Source organism: Columba livia, chromosome 5 (genome assembly GCF_036013475.1).
Source record: "Columba livia isolate bColLiv1 breed racing homer chromosome 5, bColLiv1.pat.W.v2, whole genome shotgun sequence".
NCBI classification, from domain to species: Eukaryota; Metazoa; Chordata; class Aves; order Columbiformes; family Columbidae; genus Columba; species Columba livia.
The window spans coordinates 32,391,200-32,406,418 of record NC_088606.1 but is presented as its reverse complement, the minus strand read 5'-3'; the positions used below and the strand labels follow the sequence as shown (position 1 = coordinate 32,406,418).

The window sequence follows — 15,219 nt, the reverse complement described above, 5'->3', positions numbered from 1 at the left end:
CCTTTTCTAAATTCAAATAAGTGCCAGCTACCATGTTGTTCATCTATTTTATTAGCATCTGAATGAAAGAAATCTGTTTAATTCAATAATAGCATGCCACCCACAGTGATTGCTCATTAGGCTGAGTAATAACGCACATAGTAAATGCTTACTTTTTAATTTTAAAATAATTTCCTGAGCAGTTAGTAATTTTACCATGAAATCTCAGTTATGAATTATTAAAAAGGAAACACTGGGAAATGTTCAAGTGCTTTGGGTATGATCAGTTTATTTTTTGGTTTATTTAGCTGCTGGATATTTTATATGACTAGTAGAAAATGCCAGATTGTGGTTTGGATTATGTAGCATTTTCATACATATAATCGTATCTGCAGTTTTCCAGACTGCTGAAAGAATGAACAAGGCAGAAATAAAATGCTCTGACAGCTCACAACACATCTCAGTCATTGGGGAGGTAACTGTTAATAGTCTTGGTGGATAATAGGCTTGATGGATCTGTTAAATAAAGCTCCTGGTCTCAAAGCTCAGCACAGAGAGTATGTGATAATGAGAAGACCAGCAGATATGTAAACTCAATTAACCTGGTACTAGTTGTGTGCAACCTGTTTCTCATTAAGCCAGAGAATGCACAATGGAAGGTCTCCTTCTTAGGTTGCCTGTTGACAACCCCAGTAGTTCTGCAGCTTTGTGGTCCAGACATAGTCTGCAACTTGGGGTTTTCTTAACACATTGCATGCCAAACATATTATATTCCAAACATTAAAATTGTGTTCTTCATCTATAGCCATATTTTCTCAAGTGTTGAAGGAACGTTGCTCTGTTAAAACTTTACATCCTAGTAATTTTTCTCTAGAAAACTGCTCATTAAAGCAAATCTGATATTTTCCTACCCTCCTTAGAAAGTTTCCCAGGAGGCATATGTGACTTGATAATTGTTACATTAGACGTCTGTTAAACACAGGAAACAGATTTTTCTTTGCTGAAAATGTCTTCCTCCCCCTAAAATGAGATTTACAAACAGAAGAGAGTTTTATCCATATAGCTCGAGACACACTTGCAGTCAGTTAACCCTTCTTTTCCATGTCTTTGGGTTTCAGATGGCAGACTGCAACTGCGAGGAATATTTTGACTCATTGTGCTGATGTTTCTTGACTGGCCCATAGGTGTAGCCTTGTGTGCCCTCTATGGATTCCTTTCTCCTCTCACTGCTTTAATAGGACCAGATTAATTAAGCGAAGTGTTGCTGTGTGGGGAGGCAGCATGCTCAGAATGCGTGCAATGGCAGCATTCAGCTGTATGCTGCTGGATTTCACAGTTTGCTAATTTTTCAGTTCCAAACAAACTTTTCTTACTTTTTAACTGTGTACATTTCTCTTGAGAGTGTCTAAGAAACCTTAACAATCCATGGGTTTGTCTTCTAAAATATCTGATAAGCGTTGTAGCTATTGCTTTGAAAATGAGTAGTGAGACCATTTACTCGGAGCAGGTAGCTACATACAATTTTCTCAGGTTTTGAATGCAGTGTCAAAATCTAATGAAAAAGTTTAAGATACTGCCTAAGAGGTGGAATGTTCCTACTTGAGAAAAGTAGATACTGAATTGGAAATTTACTTCTGCGACTATTTTAATTTACAGCGTACTTTATTCAGCAATAAGAAAAGCAAAATTCTGATCTGATGTCTTTACAGTGTGTATTTTTTCCTCTGTAATAGACATTAGAAATCCTGTGCCTTACCATCTGATTTTGTGCTAATTTCCTGTATAGAACAGTTTTTCAATGAAACAGCTTTGCTTATGCGGGTTCACTATACTGATTTCAAGTACATAGAATCAATAAACAATTTCTTTAAACACCCTCTTTGAAATGTCTCCTACTTTGTCCTTTGTTTGACATATTTTATATTTTTGTGGTCCATTGAACACTAAGCTTCGTACAACCATTTATGTGTAATACTTTGGATTTCTAAACATTTTAGTAAGCAACATGACTTGGTCTCTGGAGATTGGACTTGATATTTTAATAGACCTCCTCTATCTTGCCAAAACTGTAACCATTTTATCAGAAATTTTTCATGTAAAAGTCTCCCTCAGGATGGATATTTTAGAAAGTTTAACCCAAAATTACTTTGCCATTTTCGAAAGCAAAGCTGGGGAAAAGTATATATATATATATATATAATGAAAAAAAAATTAAAAAATACAGCCATTTTGTTGAGAGGTTCTAATCACCCCAGTATTTACGCATTTGAAATTTGACACAGGGAAGTGTAAAGGTGATGGAAAACTTTTTTTGCTGCTTTCAGGAAAAACTGATGAAATTCAACTGCTTCATAAACTCTTAGAAAAGCCATGTGTATGTGTTGAGCAGCTGAAATCTCTGAAGAATGTGTCTTCTCTGTCTATATTCAGCTGTGATCTTCTGTTGCATGAGACTGGGTTACGTCCACACCATTCCTGTAGAACAGGTGAGCATGCAATAATTGCCCATTCATACACAGGGAACCCAGTGTTTTCACTTGTGTCCTTCGGCTGGGTGGGGTCAGACATCAGAACGTAGAAGAAGGAGTTTTGCCTTTATTTGCAGTAGTCTTTCCAACATGAATGAAGAAGGTTCCTGACTTAACTGTAGAAGGTAAAACAAAGTTAACTGTAAATGTTTGGGTTCAGAGATGGGGTAATTAGGGCTGGCCAGTATTTTAAGCAGAGACATAGATTTCTGGAAGAGGACTGAAACTAGGAGACTAGAGAAGCCAAACAAGATTATGTTGAGGACCTGGACTTGACCACGAGTAGGTAAGGACAAGGTTGTGGAGGTGAAGAGATGCTGGAAGAGTTGGAGGAAAATAACACACCCTGGAGTTGTACTTTTCTCCAACACAGTTGTAGAAACCTGTGACTCCTGTGACAGTGATATCAGTGAATGTAAAGGCACAAGCCTTGTTGGGGAGAGTGGCATTATGGTGTCATATGATGTCAATTCTGAATTCCAGCTTTCTTTTTTTTAACCTACTTAAAACCTTTGTGCAAAGGCAGTTCAGTGAAAGTATGTCGTGCTTGTAAAGTAAAGCACCGAAAGTCGGAGATGGTCCTCTTAAAGCTACTAATTAAACAGAAATTAAATGACTGTACATGTCTTCTTCAGCAGGGGTCTTGGCATCATTCTGGCTACTAGAGGGATGTGCTCAGGATGTGATGCTTTGGATGTTAATATCATCAAATCTATTTCAGATCTTCTCATATGTGGATATTAATGTATGGTCTTGTTTTGCAGGACCCTTGGGAAACTCTGTGGTAAAGAAGGGTCCAGCAAAGTCCCTGAGGAAATCAGCTAGTGCATCTTGGCTAGCCTACAGCTTAGAGAACAAGCTCCAAGGACAGTTTACAGAATTTATATGCAACAGTTTCTTGATAAAGTACTGAAAGGGAAGAACAGGTACAGAAGCAGCCCCAAAACACCTCACATTTTCTCTTTTGAGTAAGCACCTCACCATTAAGCTACAGTGAGAGATTCAGTCTTGTGTATATCTAGCCATAATTGTTCTTGTAATAGCTCCTGCCTAGAATGGGCTGTAACTTGGTTCTGGGAGGTATGGATATGTATTTCTACCACGGTAAGAACACAAGAGGATCACATAGGCTGTTTACCTGTAAGCTACTATAATTAAAAAGCCATTGTAAAATAAAGTTGCCCATAACAGGTTGCTCAGAGAGGTGGTAGATGTCCCACCCCTCGAAACATTCAAGGCCAGGTTGGATGGGGCTCTGAGCAACCTGATCTAGTTGAAGATGTCCCTGCTTATTGCAGGGGGTTGGACTAGATGAGCTTTGAAAGTCCCTTCCAACCCAAACTATTCTATGATTCTATAACTGAAATATATTTTGTTTCTTTCCATAAGAGTAGCAAGGGGCTTGAGCCCTTAGAAGGTGATTTCAGCATGTCAATCTAGACTGGTAAGAAAGAGCATCTAAGCTTTGGAGACAAATGGTATTTCAGAAAGACCCTTGTCCTGATTTAGGCTCAACCATCAAGCATCATCTTATGCTGAATTAGGTGATGATACATAGGAGAAGATTAATATTTTAGAGGATAGGATCAGAGAAAATACAATGCTGACTGAGGTGATTTTCTGGGAGTTTTTGCTGATTCTGTTCCCTGAAACATTTAACTTCCCTTGTGTATTAACACTGCACTCAGGAGCTGTGAATTCCAGGGCAGAGCAGGCAGCTAGAACTTAGGCATTAAACTTTCATCTAACATGCATGTTAATATAAAAGGTTGAAATATGAAATTTAGATTGACTATGGTATGTGTTCTGCATATGGAAAGTGAGAGAAACGAAGGCACTCGAACTCAGGCCATTCAAACTCCTGAATATTCATAATATATTCATAATATTCATAAGCAATAACCTCCTGTTTAGCTTTATTGAAATTTTACTTGTAGATGTATCTACCCAACATTTACCTTTTGTAACATTCTTTCTCCAGACTCCAGTTTCTATGGTACTATGCAGAACCAGGATCTTGTCTTCCTTTAGTTTTCCTCTTAGAGTTCACTTATCCCATATGACTTTTCCCCAGGTTAAGTAATCAGCCTGCTCATGACATCATACTTGTTACTTTAACAGCAGTGACATTTTGATACCCAACTGCATTTTCATAGCACTTCCAGATGCAGGAGGCAAACAAAGAATTCAAGTAAAGCTGTTGTGATTTTCAGCCCACTAGTTTTTCTATGCTCATTTGAATTTCAAGATTGTCTTCTTTCTTTTCATTTGAATACTGCAGAGATATTTTTCCTAAAGGTAAACCCTTCAGAATTTCCTTTCCTTGTTAATAATGTAACTCAGAATCTCACTCCTCTGTGGCTAAAGGTGGGTGCAACTTTGCTGAAACCAGAAGAACTTTCTATGGCTTTCAAGCAGATCAGCTAGGAGAAGCTGGCTGAGCAAAGCAACTTCTTCATCATGACAACTATTTGATCTTGCTATAGTCATCTATAAAACTGCATGCCCTAAACTACCAGCTGGAATGGGGTGATAAGTGGAAAATTCGAGGAGTACTGGACTGATGCTTAAAACACTGGAGTGGTACTTATAAGATTAATTTTTCTTTTTCAGAACAATCAACAACTTCTTGTTTATCGTTATGTTGGTTAATCTGTACCTCATTGCCCTATGTATAAAAACTTCACAGGAATTCTGAGAGTTTAAAATTCACTAATAAATATGAGCGACATAGTTATACCAAACTTGGAAGGCCTGTGTTTTGAGATAGAAATCTACTGACTTTAGGACAGCAGTAGGTTGTTAGCTAGCACAAGACTGTAATTACAGTGCATATTCCAGATTTTTCTCTTAATGTCTCAAGCTTTAAAGGCTTACTTAGTGTATACACTTCTAGCCCAACTGATTCAATTGTCAGAATATGCTTAGACATGATATTTTCAGCATTTGTCCTATTATTTATTTAAACTTTAATTTTTTTTATGGTTGTGTAGAATTTCACTTGCTGCCTGGTGCTGTAGAAATCAGTCAACAAAAATCATATTTCAGTGAATTAATTCAATACAAATAACCCTAGGGAAATCACTGTATGTTCCTGCTGGGATTTGAACTCCCGCAGTATCCTTTGAAGACATCAACATAAATTAACAGGTTTGTAAGGTATACAATGATTAAGAATTCATGACCAGAGTAAATTTGCTAGTTACAGTTCTACAAAATAAATATTTCTTTATTGTTGGGTATTTAGGCCAACTATAAATAGTTGTTATGTCCTCCTGAATTTGACAGGAAAGCAATACACACAGACAACCCTTTCTGGGCTTACTCCAAAGCCTGTACAGTCAATGAGAGTTTATTAAGAATTTTGGTGAATTTTTTATCAATTCCTTAAATTTTATTCTCAGAACTTTGTATCAAACTTGTAATAATCTTTCTGAATTTCTTTAGTTAATTCCCATTTTTCTTGCACTTAGGTACTTAGAACACACTGCAATATTTTAGGTGCAATAGTTTAATTCTTACAGTGGCCATTTAGATAATGTTAACTTGATTTGTCATAGGGTCTTCACTGGGAAGCATCTTGGCCATCAATGGCAGAAAAAGGAAACAGTGTAGATGAGCCTTACACTAGATATTTATTTTCAGTTTCCAAAAGCTTTGATACAATTTACATTTCACAAAGATTGTGTATTCAAGGTCTTTACCTTTAAAACGGTGTATATTTTGAAAGCACCATGGATTTTAATTTTGGCTTTCAAAAATTATATGTAGCATGCTAAAGGTAAGGAAGGCTGGAGATGCTGCAGTACCTAATTCTTAGTTGCCTGTCACTCAGACAGGAATCTAGGAATTGATGTAGGTGTGTAGGTTCCACCTAAAATATATCTGAGGTGATTTAGGCACTAGAAGATGCCAGAAAAAGCTGAAGTAATGGTAAGGCATTTAGAGCTAATATACTTGAAGCACTAAATCCTGGGATGTAGCTGAAACACTCTTCCATTCTGGAGTTAGTGTGTTTGAACTGGAGGAGATAGCAGATAGATACCCTGCTCACTTGGAAGCTGGAACCCAAAATCTGTGTGGAAATTGTCAGCATCTTTTCTTCCTGAGAATCTGGACAGGACTTGTTCTTTATTGTTTATTTTTTTGGCTTCTTTTTCAAGTGCCACCTGGGCATGGAAAATGAGGTGGAGGTAGAGAGGAAACTAAGGAAACTATTTCTTCACCCTTATATTACAGATTAGAGGTCAGAGTACTCTTCTCAGATGTGAGATACAAATTTAATGCTCTCTTCAGCTGTTAGGTTAGTATCCTAAGCACCATAATGCCTTTGAAACTCAACAGATAAAATTCTGCCTCATTCTGTTTCATGTGGGCTTCTGGGCATGAAAAGCAAAGGGAGAGAAAATAAGAGATGAAACGCCTGTGCAACCTACTAGCTATACTTGGCTGAAGGTGTCTTGGGTATTTCCTTTTTTTTTTTTTTTTAAACCCAATGTCTATGTAAAGCCTCTGTGAATGGTGGTGAGCAGAGCAGAGGCAAGTCATATGTCAGCCAGAAAAGCTGAGATGTAATATAGTTGGCAAAGAGCAACAAGGAATGGGTGGTGCAGCCAGCAACATCAGTAGCAAAGCTTTTGGTATGGTCTCTCAACATCCATGGGGGATCCCATGCAAGACAATATGTCAGCCAGGCCAAGGCAGGGCAGAGGTCCCACCAGCCAGGTCCCAGTCCCCGAGTGCCCAAGTAGGCAAGCAGGGAAGGCCTAGAGATGGTGGCCAGGTCTGAGCAAGAGTCCAGATCACAAGACAACATCATGGTGATAAGGCAGGTCTGAGGCCAAGACACGAAGTCAATCTACAGGGCAGGGTTCAGGTTCGCTGGTGGCCAGCAGGTCCATAGTGACAAGGCTGGGCTGAGACATCAAGATTCAGGTGGGAATCAGGAACAGGGCTGGTGAGGGGAAGCAGGCTCAGATGTGGAAAGCTGGAGATCTGCCCTGCTGCAGTGTCACCGGGGCAGGGGCTGATGGCCTTGGGGGGCTGACATGGGGTCCTGGGCCATGGGCAGGGTCGGGGGAAGGAGCCCCATGGGAGGCCAGGCAGGGACAGTCAGGGATGTGTGTGCCCTCAGAGCCATGGCAGATAGTGTCCAAATGTCATGTGGTTAAAACAAGTTAAATGAACATACTTTTTCCCCCTTTAATCTGTCTGCCTGAATAGAGTCTGAATCCTTAGAAACCTTGCCCTCTCTATCTCTGTTGGAGGGTAATTGCAATGTCAGCCCATCTCTGTGCCCCTATTCTCTGCAGAGTATGGCTGATTTGAGACTTTGCAACCTCATTCTGCAAGTAAATTTTCTTTTTTTTTTTACTGATTTTTACTGAGTTCCTTGTCTTAGGGAATTTCTTTTTCTCTTTTTGAAGGACAGTGTGCTATATTCGAATTTTTCAGCTTGTCAAGCTTTGTCAAATATCTATCCAATACCTTGGTCTATCCAAGACATTTTTTACTGGGAAACAATTGCTTATCATGAGAGTCATTCCTCTGAGGGCAACCTAGTAGTTTTGATACTGTTTTGCAAAATAGAAAAACAACTTTTTTTGTTGTTGTTATTGTCGTTGTTGTTGTTTTTGTGATGACTGCCTTTGGTTGTGTTTAGTGTGTTATTTTAGAAGATATTTTATTGGAAAATAATTGCTTTATGAACCATCAAATTGACCTTTTTTTCTTTTTGCAAATATCTACTATGCTTAAGGCAACAGATTAAAACTATATTTTCAGCAACATTTTCCCCAGTTGACTTAAATGATGAATTTTTGCCAATGAGATTTTACTGATGCCAACTGGTACTTCCTCTGATCTTGAATCACTGATATTTTAGGTAGGTTACCTGTTCTTTAAACATGCATTTAACCTTTCGATTGTAACCCTCCAGGAGACTCCATACCTATTTTCTTCACTGCAAAGTCTAGATTTTTTAAATGGTGCTTTATCTCTCTCTGCTCAATTCCAACTGGAGATAAGGAGAAATGAATAGCAAAAAGTGGAAAAAATTTGCATTTTCAACATTATATGTAGTCGGAATATATTAACTTACACTTGTAGTATATTTTCTGTATTATATAAAGTCTCTTTATAAGGTAGCTTTGTGGAACCTTCTGCAATGTTCTAGCTAATTGTTTAATTCTCAGGGGATTCTAATGGTAAGGAATCTTCCAGAGAAAAATTTAGTATAAAATTTAAGCTTTGATTAATAAACTGCTATGTTTAAGGTAATTTTACATTTTTTTTTTTAATAGGTGAGATAAAAATATTTTTCTACTTAATTTGACTAAGAGGTAAAAATCTCAACATTGCTTAGAAACAAAATTTGGGAAAAAATGTGTTTCTGTCAATCAAAATATTTTGTTCATAATTCAGATAGTGCTCTTCTGCAGAATAAATCTGTAGATTTGTGGATTTTTTTTTAACCTGTAAGAAAATTAAATGAGCTGACTGGACAGCATTCTTTGAAAAATGGAGTACAAAACTTATTGGGTAAAATGTATTTTGCAGAATCTCTAGTTTTTAGGAAAAGAAAGAACTTTGCCAGAAAGTTCCAAGCCAGTCTCAGCATCCTCCAGTTCTGCTCTCAGATTCACCTACTGCAATGTTTTCACCATGGATCATGGTCCAGCTACATCCTTTGTTAATAACTGAGGTGCTTCTATTTAAATCATCTTACCATTCTGCAAAATTGTAGGTTGGAATCGTCACATGCAGCTCATCAAGTATCTTTGTGTTCCTAACAGCAGCAGTAGAAGCTTTTGGTCTTGTAAAATTATATTTCTTGGGAAGGATATATCTATCAATCGTGGCAAAGCAAACTGCTTCTGCATACACCACAGATTCAGAGAGCCTTATGTGCTCATATTTGAAAACAATGGCATACTTCTTATTCAACAGCTGAAATTGGTCTTCAGAAGTAGGATTCAATTCTTACATAAATTCCTAATTTCCAGTATGACTTCAGTCAAGTTACTTCATACTGCTGAACCTTAGCTTCTCATCTGTAAGGCAATACTTCCTTCTCTCCATCTATACAGATTAAGAAATGTAGATCCTCCTACTTTAACACACAGTACAAAAGAATGCATGTAGAGATGTTAACAGAAAAGCCAGCATTTGATGGTTTCCATTATTAAAAGTTAATTCCTTAGCTAGAATGCAATTAGTATAGACTGCTTCATTGTTGTTTTTCTTGTAATTATGAGACATCTGTCTCTGATTCTGAAAAACAAAAGGCAGCTGAGAAAAAATCTGGAAACTCACACAGTGCTTTGCAGCAGCTGGTAGATTCAGTTTCTTTTTGTTTCAGATTATTGAACACTACTTATTGCAAAGGACTTCAAATCTGCTCACGCAGAGTAATGTGTTGGGTTATAAATAAGAAGACTGACCTATGTGATAAGCCAGTAAAGATAAGAAACACATATTATATTTAATATTCCTACAACTGTATGCTAGCAGGAGAAGAAAATGGATAGGTTTCTTGTTTCTCTGGGAAACTTTTCCTTGCAAATTAAATCCTCTTTTATCTTCATTAAGTCAGTATCTTCTCATTTTGCATGTATGTCACTGCACACAACAATCTGTGCATACTGGAAAATATGGAGCTCAAGAACTTACATTTATGTGGTGAGGTAAACAAAGATGGAAAAGAAGGAAGGTGAGGATAGTGGGAAAGTGATAAAAACATAAATAAAAGGGAACTTGCTGAAGAGTGGGACATAAGAAGCAATGAAAAGGGGAAAAGCTTCATACCTAGTATGAAACATTCTGAACTGCTCTTAGAAACTCTTTGACATGAATTACTGTAAGAGGTTGTGACTCAGAGACCTTGCAGAAGGACTTACAGTAGAGAACTAGACTAAACAGAAAGCCATATGCTAAAAACACCACCACGGGTAGTAGATTTGCATCTGCTTATGGCACTGGTCTGGTAGCAGTTGTGATGCTAAATTTGAAGATCAAAACATGGCCTATGAAGTCCTGATCACTTTCTATAGAACATGACAGGTGCAGAATCTGTGGCACAGATTGAGCTTGAAGGAGATTGAAGGTGGAGTGAGACATAAATCAAGGTGAGGAAGTGCCTTTGGCTGCAAGTTTCTGAGTCTGTATCTTGCCTTCTCTCTCACTCCTCCTTTGTCATATTTAAGTATATAGGTATCAATCTACATAATTTACATACTAATAAAACATCTGTTAACATTCCATGTAATTTCATTATGCTTTCTGGGTGACCATTCTGCAATTCTGAGCTTTTTACAGTCACATTTAAGAAAGAAATATAATTCAAATTAAAATAATCACAAATGTAATTTAACTGGGCAGAACTTAGCCTTAAGCATTGGTGGGATTTGGAAATATTCCTAATGTAAGATATTGTCAAACCATCTTTGATACATCTAGCATTTACCCATTGCCTTTGGAATTGTGATTTATTGATATGGTACTAGCAGCCAGAGGACTCGTCAAGTATGAAATGATGATAGTGTGATTCTGAACAAGCATACACACAGTTGAAATGAGATTTAGAAATACTGTCAGAAATGCTATTAGAAATACTGCCCATCAGCTCTCTAATGTTCGGCAGGTATCTCCCACAGACATTGCACAGGACTGGCAACTGTGATACATGCTGGCAACAGCTGAAGTGTTCAGGACGTATTTCTGTCCTCTTGAACGATTCCACGTCCCTCAGTGCATGAGGAGCCTGAATTGCAGCAGTTTCCATGGGCTGCATTTCATTTCAGAGTAGCCTGCAGCCTTCACAGTGTGAAATGCTGAAGTCCTACCCTCTCATGCCTGTCATGCTCTGGGTTGTGAGAGAAGCATAGCACTTCTGGAAGCAAGACGTTCCTCCTATGCAGGCACAGTGCTTTTGGGATCTCCCGGCACTCTCTGAGCCCTCTTTCTGTTGCAAAGCAGATTTAACAAGTGTGAGAGTCTTGGCCTTTCTTTGTGATGTGGCAAATAAAGATTCTGAAGAGTCAGAGATTCAGAAACACAAATTCCTTTCACTGCTACTCACCTCCACTTACACTGCCCATGCTTGATTCTCCCACCTTCATAACAAGATCTTTAGCTGCATCTCTGACTCGTAGTGCTCTCCTCATTATTCTGTCATTTCAGTGCACACTTAAGATGTTTTAGGTTAATTATAGATGTGCAGCAGTACATGAGTGAGTGAGAGAAAGAGACGCAGAGAGATGATAACAGCCTGCAACTATGCAAAGGCTTTAAACGCTGAGAAGACAGAGAAAGTATTCAGTATGAAACATTGGTTATTACTAGGGTGGATGAGACACAACTGAGAAAGGGAAATACCCCATGAATTATCTGGAGAAGTTTCCCTGACAGTGTGATTATTAAAATGGGAGACTCTCCTCTAGCAGAACAGAAGACAGACTTCTCACTTGGGAAGCTGAAAATCTGACTGGAAAAGTGTAATAGACCTTTTCATAGGGAACAACTTCAGGCTGATGGTGACTGCAGAACTTCTGGCTTCTCTTTGTATGTCTACATACACACAGAGACAGATTCATAGCTACACAGATGCAGATAACCACATATGACTCCTTTGTGACAGTGACTGGTTCATGACAGCGATATTCATTATATGTTGTATGTTTGGCATTCTCATCTCAACAGGACTCGTGCCTATCAATAAGACATTGCTGTGATGATTCTTACATTTCTAAAGCACATATAGCTCCAAACAGCTGTCACGGGACACAAGAAAACCTGTCAGAGTAGCATTCGCTTCTTATTATTGAAAAAGTAAAATTTCTTACAAAGATTACACTGGCCTGTGGCTGAAGAGAGGTAACATTTGGCTCTGTGCTAGGACAGATTTTATATGCCATCATCCATTGGATTTAGAAATAGCAGATTTTAAGTGAGAAGTCATTTGCTCTACGACCTGCTAGGTCAGGGTATATGGTGCATGCAATTGATTGGTGTATTAGGAAAAGTTTATTGTTTTTATTGGAGCATGTACAGATAATAAAAGAATAATCTGAAAGACAAAAAAAAATACAGAAAGGGCTTGATCCTCTGCATTTTCAATTTCTGAATGCAATGTTAACTCCTGTAAATAATGTGAAGTCTGTTGCAATAAGTGTTATATGCTTTAAAGATTTTGAAGAATTGAGACTTTATTTTTAAGCTTTTATTTTTTCTTTTTTTTTTTTTTTTTTTTCCTCCATTCAAAAGCTGAATAGCAGTGTGAAGATTTATGGGCACCGTAAGATCACAGTGTGATTTTTTTAGTTCACATTTTTACCATGCAGAGGTAAGAACTCATTTTCTGATTCTAGCTGCAGTCACAACAGTGTCTTATTAGTTTAATAATACATCCAGGTTTGCCCATGTGCAAGTATCACACACATATATATATATATATGTATGTATGTATAATTTTGCTACCCCAATAATTTTGTGTAGACATTGAGGCTTCATGCTCCTGTCTGTTCAGGCTGTACATGCAGATCACGACCTCTGCAGATCTTGTCTGCTCCCCCAATACTCCACACTGCCAGTGTTGCCTTTGTCTCTGGTGTCACTCCTGACAGTGAAGTAATGAGAAACGTGCACAGCGTATGGCGACCCTTGTCAGTCAGACGCTAGAGTATTTTTCCTCTAGATGACATTGCATAACACACTTCAGTAGGTTTTTCCTTCTTTATTTGCTTGGTTGGTTTATTTGAGGCTGTAATATAACTTTATTGCAGAAAGCGGAATGATTTTGGCCAAAGGAATAACTTTAGCTGGGTACTTTTTGAATGGCTACAAGGAAGCAGATGAGATTTTAGTTTTATGTTCATCTTGTTGTGCCCTTTTCATCTGACCTTGCAAAACATGGAGGGGGCGGGGGGGGAAGGGGCAGGGCGAGACTGATGAGCTCTCAAGTGCATCAGAATCCTAGATGTGAGTCCTGCTGGATTAGAAAATTAAAATTTGAGGAAAGGGTAGAGAAAGCTGATATGTAGTTATTAAGGAAACAAGAAAATACAGACTGTTTTGTACAGACTTTGCAGTGAGACCTGGCTCTGCCTCAGTTTCAGCAGAGTCTGTCTCTCTAGCCAAAGGGAATGCAGGATGTGACAGTCTGATTGGGGAGGAATTCAATGCAGTTATCAGCAGCGGGCTTCTATGTAAATACTGTAACACCTCAGAATGGAGGAACAGCTGAGATAACACTGTAAACTAATCTCTAGTGCCAGAGAAGCTAGTCAATCCCTCATGTTATATGGTTTCTGTAGAAAAGAAGTGATAGGAAAAAAAAAGAAAATGGTAGATTTAAATTATGTATGGCAAAATTAACCACACAATAAAATATGCTGATTTTTTAAAAATTGAAAGCAGCATATGATGAAGTTTTTTTTCTTTGAAATGATACTCTGTTCCAGGGTGTATATGCCTATACATCCCAGTAGAAATATAAATATATATTTTTTTTATATAAATAAGCATTACTAGTGCCAAAATACTTTATCTCTGTTATCCATGCATAATTGGTTTAGAGAAAGATATACTCACTTGAGGTCCTTATTCCACCGGTATTGATTTTGGTTGATTTTTTCATCACCACCAGGAAAACTAAGAACCAAGGTTTGTCCAGAGCAGAGGCAATGAAGTAGAGTCTTTTCATGCTTTGAACTTTTGAGGTCACTGTATTTCACAGTCCTACAAGTTCCTTTCTTAGGTAGCTAAGAAAAAAAAAAAACAAAAAAACAAAAACCGCAAACAAAAAACCACAAAAACCCCCAGCCAAACCAAAATGTGTGTATATATATATATATACACATACATACATGCATATATAATAATATAATATATAGACGCATATTTATTTATATATACACATATGTGAAATATACATGCACGCACCTTTATACACAAATAGTCTCTCACCTGAAACAGGTTGTCTCTCCTCAAGGCATTTAAAGACAAGCAGGAGCTACCAATGGCCAAGAAGTTTGTTGCTACATCTGTTCAAAGTTATGCTCAGAATTGGGCACAACCCCAAGATAAACTGGGGTTAGGGTGGAGCTAACCACCTCATTAATTGTGCCAAAAATGAGCAAACTGATTCCACTGTCTCCAGTTTCAGAAGAAATTAAAGTCAAAGAGTCTCTAACGCCCCCTTTGGATACAGTTCAGAGAAGAGTAGTCAGCGACTTCCAGCTCTTGTACCCTTTGTCAGAGCCAAACCACCGTGCAAAGGTAGCTCCTGCATCAACACCCCTCAAAGTCCCTCAACTGCAGCTTGGGCTGCATTCACAAGCTCTTTCCTTCCACTGCATTTAAGATGTATAGAACCATGTGATGGCTGTCAGCCCTTGTATGGCATCTAATAAACGGGACCTGTGTTTAAGCAGTTGATCCAGTTTACTGTGTTCCCCTCTTGACCTTTACACTCCACCCTTCCTGTCTGTCCCAAATCTCAATTCTTCTTTTCCCCCATTGTGTCTCACACAGGCAGACATTGAGCAGTTTATGAACTGAGCTCCCGAAGGTCACAGTACTCTGCGTTATAATGCAGTTCCTCTGGGACACACGCTGACAATCTCTGCTTCACATACCAGGCCAAACCCACTCAAGGGATGCCTCTCCAGTCTTTCTATTTTTAACTAAAAAAAAAAAAAAAAAATTAAAGAAA

At 38.1% G+C, this 15,219-nt stretch overlaps 1 long non-coding RNA gene across 1 annotated transcript; it reads right to left on the bottom strand.

The window, feature by feature from the left end:
- Positions 1-251: 251 nt before the first annotated feature.
- Positions 252-14,266, bottom strand: LOC102093299 (uncharacterized). The gene is made up of 2 exons (XR_272030.3): positions 14,097-14,266; positions 252-2,623 (listed from the first exon to the last, which is right to left on the bottom strand). It is a non-coding gene; the product is annotated as an uncharacterized LOC102093299 (long non-coding RNA).
- Positions 14,267-15,219: the final 953 nt, after the last annotated feature.